The sequence below is a fragment of the Lichenostomus cassidix genome, chromosome 21, assembly GCF_008360975.1.
Source record: "Lichenostomus cassidix isolate B80296 chromosome 21, HeHo_3.0, whole genome shotgun sequence".
Lineage (NCBI taxonomy): Eukaryota > Metazoa > Chordata > Aves > Passeriformes > Meliphagidae > Lichenostomus > Lichenostomus cassidix.
The window spans coordinates 7,111,844-7,119,465 of NC_139501.1; the positions used below are offsets into that span (position 1 = coordinate 7,111,844).

Sequence of the window (7,622 nt, forward strand, 5' to 3'; positions counted from 1 at the left end):
AAATGCGTTATAGACTGCAGAGATATCCAAGTTAGAGATACAAGGCCTGGGTATTTGCATAGGATTGCGTTGGGGAAGTTAAAAAGTGAAGTACAAAGGGCAAGATGGGATGAAATGTAAATTGGGCACAAATGTGACATTCTAGAGTTTTCAGGGAGAAAGAGGGGATCAGAATGGGAGTCAAAGTTTTGGAAGGGAGTGGTATGCTTTGTCACACCAGATTGATGGGTAGCCAAAGGAAGGTTTTGATGATCAAAGGTTTTGCCTGCCATGGTTCCAGTGCAGTGGAATGAGCTGCCCCTTCTGCTGATGTCCAAAGTGAGCCACTTAGTCAGCAGTGTTTGTTTACTGCCCCTTGTTGTGTTATTTAGCGCTACTGAGAACTGGGCTCCATCCCCTTTGTAAGTGCCTTCGGGACACTGCAGCTGCTCCTTGGTGTCCCCCTGGTTAACCCAACCCAACCCAACCCAACCCAACCCAACCCAACCCAACCCAACTCTGTGCCTGCCTGTGGGCCTGGGTCTGGCCCTTTTCATCACCCTCTGGCCTCTCTCTTTTTTCTTCATATCCCTCTGGAAGCAGGAGAGAGTCACCCAAACTGGCTACAATAAGTCCCATTTGTCCTCCCCGTCACTGATCAGAGAGGAAGTTACTTTCCCTAAATCTGCTGAGCACAATCCTCTGATGCTCCTCAGGCCATGGTTTGCCTCATCTGCAATGAGATCAAGCTCTTGGCAGGCATCCCACCTGACATCCACAGCTCCCTCCAGCAGGACCTGTGGCTTTTCAGCAAGACTGAGAGAATCCAGCACTGTCAGACAAGGGAGCTGGGCTAATGCAGACTCTGGGATGTTGCAGTGCATGGACAGACCTGAGCAAGTGGAGAAGGCTGCTCAAATGTATCTGGCTTTACCTTCCTCTTTAAAATAAAGGTGTGTGCCTGCAAACATGTCTGTGGTGGTGTGGGATGAGCCTCACTCCCAGCCCCTTGTGCAGGGGCAGATGGCTGTCTCTGCCAGTTACTTCAAGGCTCTGAGGGTCCTCAGATGTGACATCAGCTGCATGTTTTATTTCAGCAGGAGCGGCTCCGGAGCTGAGTAGCTCCGGAGCTGTTGTGCGCACAGGACAACGCAATTGCTGCCAAAGGCTTTCCAGAATGCTCTTGTCACAAACAATCCTGCTGCAGCCATTTCCGTCAGGACTCGTAAAGGGTCAGTGGCAGGGCTCTCAAAGCCAGGATCAGTCAAGAGGGGAATGGGATGGAGTGGGAAGAACAGTTCTGCCCCAATACTGATCTCCACATCCCCTTGTCCAACAGGCACTGTGCAATGGGGCAACATTTCCCTGACAGACATCACTGGGCAAAACCACTCTGCAACACCCTGAACTTGGACTGGTTCATGGAGAAAATGCCATTGGCTGGGGAGGAGCCTCGGGTTTGTTGCTGAGGTCCCATAATGGGGCTGGATGATGATCAAAGGTGACCATCAGGGGTTCTCTGCCCAGATTTGAGCAGTGTGATGGGGATTGTCCCATCCCTGGAAGTATCCAAGGCCAGGCTGGATGGGGCTTGGAGCAACCTGGGATAGTGGAAGGTGTCCGTGCCCATGACAGGGGATTGGAATAAGATGGACTTTAAGGTCCCTTTCCAACCCAAACCATTCTGGGAATCCATGATTCTATTTAAGTCCATGGCCCATGGTCCAGAGAAGCCACCGTCTTCAAAAAGCTGATCGTATTTATTATACTGAAGTTGGCATTTGGGTTTTCTGTTGGTATGTTTTTCCCCATGCACAGAAAATGGTTGGGGTTTTTTTGGCCACCCAAAATGATGGCCCTTTTCCAGAATGGACTTTTCCTGCCAACACATTTATTTTTAGATGTAATTGCTCTTCAGTTCCTCATGATGAGCGTGCTCTAAGGAAATGCTGCCTTTGGAAAGGCCCAAGCTCCGAGTTCAGCAAGAATTTGCGGAGCAGGATGGAATTGTTGGGATTTTTCGCTGTGCTCTTTCTCCATGCTTCCTTCCCATCATGCCCACTGCTGTCAAGGCAAAGACCTTGTTTTTTTGACTCTACCAACCTCAGCAAAGCGCAGACTGAGGAACCCTGAGGCGCTCTTACTGCAATGAATGGCGCGCCAAGATCTCTTTGTCCTTCAGTGCAAGCGACTCTGAGCATGGCAAACCCATCCTGTAGATCATGGAGGGCAATAAAAACACAACAAATAATTTATCGACACAGACATGTGCGAGCCAATCACAGTGACAATTACCAGACTTGCACCACAAAATAATTATCTTTCACTGTAAGATTAAAACCTCCCCAAAATTCTCCCGCCCCTCGCGCAATGGCGCCAAGAAGATGATTTCTCTTGACGCGCTGAACTTTTGAACCCGATGGAAAAAATCTTTTTTTTTTACAAGAGAGTCATCGAAAGTTCATTGCCCTTTCTCACATTTGCACCACCAAAGGGACATAAGGAAAAACATCAAGTGTAATATCCGTCAATGTTAGTGAGGCATTCAGAACATATCACCGATGCATAAATAACCCCCATGAAACTCCAGTGGCAGGGGGAGGTTCTGGAAGAATGGAGATGCACAACAATATTTAATTATAAATTGCAACAAAATGATTGTCTTTACTCATCAAAGGGCGTCTCACAAACATTCCTTTGGTTCAGATGTGAGCCTGAAATCCTGGGTGCCCCCATCCAAAAGCTTGGGATTTTTCTTGGTTCACTGGCTACTTTTTCATGCCAAAGCTCATAAAAATCCAGACACCAATTTACTTAACACGAGGGGTGTGAAATCCCCACTTAGGGAAGGTGAAGTTAATTGGAAAAGAAAAAAAATCATAAATCCAGGCGACTGAGCAGTTTGAATTGGTGAGCTCTCCTGTGACCTTGATTTGTTGTGGTTTTATTTTCCTGAAATGTTTTTCCCAACAGAAGTTGGGTGGAAAAATCCACTGGAATCACCAAACATTGGGTTTTCCTACCCTTTGCAGAGAGCAGCGGGTGTGTAGTCTTTGTGTAAGGCAGAGGCTGATGGAAAAAGCTTCCTGGTAGGAGCAGCTGGAGGAAGTGGGTGGGAGGAATCCCAAACCCCTCCAGGGATTAAAGACCAGGAAACCTTTCGCTCTCTTCAATTTAACATCTCCCAGAGTCTGTTTTTGACTTGAGGCTGTCAGGGTCATCTCACCCTTAGTGCAAGACTAGTCCATGGTTGACATCCTTCTGTGTGTCCCTCAGCCTTGCTGGCACTGTGACTGTGACTGGAATTTCTGCCCTGCTGGGGTGTCTGTGATGTTGGACCACAGAGTGGTTTGAGTTGGAAGGGAAGGTAACTTAAAGATCATCATTCCCATTCCATCCATGGCCCTGTGGGCCACATCCCTGCAGTGGTTTTGTCTCAGAGTCTCCAGTCTCCCACCACAAATAACTTTGGCACCCAGGATGCCAAGCAGCCACTGCTGCCAATACTTGTGCAAAGAGAATTCTCTGGAGCACTTCCACTGCTATCCCAGGAATTCCTTCAGGGATGACCCACAACATGTGCAAGGAAGAAGTTCAGTCTTACACAGCCCAAAGTTGTCTATGGTGGGAGACTAGAGACTCTCAGACAAAACTGTTGCCCACAGGGCCATGGATGAAATGGGAATATTGATCTTTAAGTTACCTTCCCTTCCAACTCAAACCACTCTGATCCTACATCACAGAGACGCCAGCAGGGCAGAGATTCCAGTCACAAACACAGTGCCAGCAGGGCTGGGGATGCACAGGAGGATGTTGACCATGGACTGGTCTTGCTCTAAGGTTGAGATGACCCTGACAGCCTCAAGTCAAAAACAGACTCTGGGAGATGTTAAATTGAAGAGAGCGAAAGGTTTACTAGTCTTCAATCGCTAAAGACGCTCTTTTATTCCTTTCAAACATACATCAGTTTATTAATGTGGATAAAGGACTGCCACATGGAACTTGGAGGAAGCTGAAATTACTGCACTTCCCAGTTTTGTACCACTGCTTGGACAGTTTGGTGAGGGAACCTTTCACTGTTACCATGTACTCACTGCCAACCACAGCTCCTGCTCTCAGTGGTGAAGATGCACATTTGCTCTTTGTACTTCCCTTCTCTCCTATGAACCTGCGTGGTAATAAAGGGGGAGAGGGAACAGAGGAAAGAAACTCTCCCAGTTGGAGAGAGCCCCATGGGGCTGCCTTGTTGTCAGACCCAGCTCTTGTCAAAATACATCTGCAAGGGGAACATAAAAGACAACATAGAAATCTTACCCACAAGGCATGAATATTCCACTGTCTGGGAGTCAGCCACCACCTCCATGCTTTCAGAGGTAGAGTCTGTAAAAGGGGCAGGGAATAGCTCCATGCACTGCTTCCTGCAGGAGTACCAATGTGCAGGGTTGAGGATGTGATCAGAAATCATGTGGGCTCATTAAAACCCCGCTTTACCCTGAGCTTTGTGTCATTCTAGGCCAGGCAGCTCTGACAAGGATCAGCTGTGGGAGAGAGTCCACCAGCACATTCATGGAATCAGCCTGGGATACCCACCTGACATTCACAGCACCATAATACGGATAGGCAATGGAAAAAAGGGAAATAAAAAAGGATACAAATGCAGCAGAAAGAAAGCTGAGGCTCAGTGTGGAAAATGAAATTATTTGAGAATTGTTTGGTATGATATTCAACAAGCAAAACACTAAAATGGAGATGCTGTACTTGGATAGGGTTGTACAGCACAAGGCATGGCAAAGGAGACTAAGAACTTTGAATAAACTTAATATTTGGTATGATATAAAGAGCAAGACACCTTAAAGCATTATATCTGATTGAGAGTGGCAAAACAATTGAGCAGGAGATTTCCAAGAGGGAAAACCAGTTTCTTTCTGAGTGATACAGAATGAGACACCTTTTTTGTGTCATGAAAAGTGGCAGAATTTAAGTTAGGGAGGAAATAAAGTCATAGAAGCATCTCCTCCAGATACCAGGGCAACAGAAAAAGACAGAGATTACTATTTAAGCCACAAATAATTATTTCTTATCTTCAGGTATTTTAGCCATCTTTTGTTTATTGAAAACCGAGTGCAAACACAAACTGTCCTTCCACGTACCAGCAAAAAAAATGAATGAAGTTTACATCTTTCCAGTGAAAGAAATTAGTTATTGTTTAATCTTCTTTCTCTTTTTTTCCCCTCCCCAACAATTACTTATAAAAAGGAGATTTAAATCTGAACAAAAGGGTTTCCCATATTTAATCCCTCCTGCCGTTTTCACTCCACCAGGCTGTGCTGTCCATGTGGATTTATTGTCATGCCACAGCTCACTGAGACTCGCTGGCTGTTACCAGGGTTCGGAGCATGTTTTCTTTGCAATAATCCACTGCAATTTCCTACCCCTTCCCTGGATTTATGACATTATTTATTCTCTATAAATTCCCATTGCTTTTTTTTCTAATGGCAATTTCATCCTTTGTTTCCCCCCAACAGTCGCCCAGAGCCACTGGGGGTGCAGGGCTGGGAGCTGGGGGTGGTGGCACTCAGTAAATGCAATTATTGACACCCCCCTGCACACACACACATCCCTACGTGTCCAAATTTGCTGCTAATAAGACATTTGCAAAGGAAAAAGGAAGAGTTTAGGAAGGATGTAAATTAGCAAAAATATTGTGTTGTGTGGCAAATCTTTTCAAACAGAAAAAATGGGATTTTTTTGAAGTCCACCCAATCCTCCTCTGACCACTGCACAGAGAATCATCTGCCTGACCAGCCACAGCAGTGACTTGTGACATTTTCACATGAAATGATCTTACCTTTGGTTCCAAATAACATCTGTAAAACATTTATATTTAGAAAACAAGTAGAAGAAATGACACTTGGAATCTCTATGTGATTCTGCTTTTATTCATGGAATATATGAATTTGTGGAACCAAAAAGAGTCATTTTCAGCCTCAATAAATTCCTCAGGGATAGTGTGCATGGTTTTATTTTTTTATTTTATTTAACAAAACAACAAAACAAAGCCAAAAAAAAAATTCATTTTGATTTGAGCATCCTGCCCTCTCCCCTTGGTTTGGTAAATGAACAATTGATTATTCCCTTTCTGCTGCACGACCACTGACACTGCATTTATTTCCCTCTCTGCAAATCTTCCTATTGAGAGTATTCCCAGCTCCATAAATTCTCATGAATAATGTACTAACCAGCATAAATGTGACACTTTCATATATGTGGCCTGATCTGATTAATTGAGATCCACAACATCCTATTATCTATGTTATCTCATCCTGGCAGTTTATATATATTAGATTGACCTGAAATACACTTTTAATTGATTTTTATCAACAAATCCAAAGAGCTGTGGTTTGATTTTACTGTGCTTGTAGTGAGCCTGGATCTTCACTTAAGTTGAGCTGCATTTCATACTTTGATGGATTTTTCCATTAAGATCACAAGAAAGAATCTTATTTAGATATTAAAATGTTAAACAAAATATGGCATAAAGAAATAAAAAAGCAGAATGCAAACCAACACTGTTGAAATTCTTATTAAAATAGTTATACATCAACAATGACTAAAATAAGTTTGACACAACAGACAAAAAAATTAGTAATTGTCAGAACTGTGAAAAAGCTTGACTAGGAATTAAAAAAAAAACCCAACAAAACTGAAGGAAAAAAGTCCAAATTCGGTGCTAATGATCAGTGAAAGTGTGGAAGGCACAGGGTTGACAATTCTTCATTTGAGTCCCTGTAAGGAAAGATATTTATATCCTTCTGAAGGCCAGTGGCACGGAGAGCTGAAGCCTCGAGGCTCTGTTTGGGGTTGGGAAAGGATAATTTCTGAGGGGGGGCTGCAGCCCCAGGGCGGGGGTGAGGTTCCCATTTGGGTTCCCAGACTCACCTGCACAAAGCCATGACTGCCCCAGTCTCTGCTGGGACAAGGTGGTTGGACCTCATGCTCCTTCTGCCATCCCCACGGAGCTCTCTGATGCCTAAAGATTTTTTTAGCTTTTTATATATTTTTCATACATTTGTAACCTAGCAGATTTTTAATATATAGTTGTATAGCTTCTAGTACTTTTCCTGCCCTCTCTCACAGGTTAGCTAACCCTTACAAACACATTCTTGAAATTTTGTTTAGTTTTATCCTTAAGACGAGAATTTCTGACAAAGACATTTTGTTTTCCTCCAGAACTTAAGAGACATAAGAAGAAAAGGGGCAAAGAAGCCCTTGGACCAACTCCAAGTGTGGGTTACTGGGGTAACTGGTCTCCCACTGGATGTACCTGCTAGATATATGAATTAATTGACCTCATAAAAATTGTAGTAATCCTAAAAGCTTTCATTAAAGAGTTGCTTTTATCTTACCACGTTAACAATGTTGCCAGTTTTGTGTTTTGATTCAGGCAGCATCTGAACAACGGGATGATGTGGAAAAGGGGTGGCTTTTCCCTGAAGGTTTCTTCTGCTTGTCTGTCACTTTGAGAGGCCAAGAACTTTTGGCTGGCAAGACATATTTTTCACTTCTAGGGTCCTTTTGCTATTCCACCAGAAACACACTGAGGCAGCCTTTGGCTGAGCATCCTGGATGAAGGATGAGTCCTT

General features: G+C 44.1%; 1 long non-coding RNA gene across 1 annotated transcript; it reads right to left on the reverse strand.

Annotated features, from left to right (window-relative positions):
• Window positions 1-1,906: 1,906 nt before the first annotated feature.
• Window positions 1,907-3,481, reverse strand: LOC146428458 (uncharacterized). The gene is made up of 3 exons (XR_014856167.1): window positions 3,206-3,481; window positions 2,124-2,192; window positions 1,907-2,043 (listed from the first exon to the last, which is right to left on the reverse strand). It is a non-coding gene; the product is annotated as an uncharacterized LOC146428458 (long non-coding RNA).
• Between the last annotated feature and the right edge of the window lie 4,141 nt (window positions 3,482-7,622).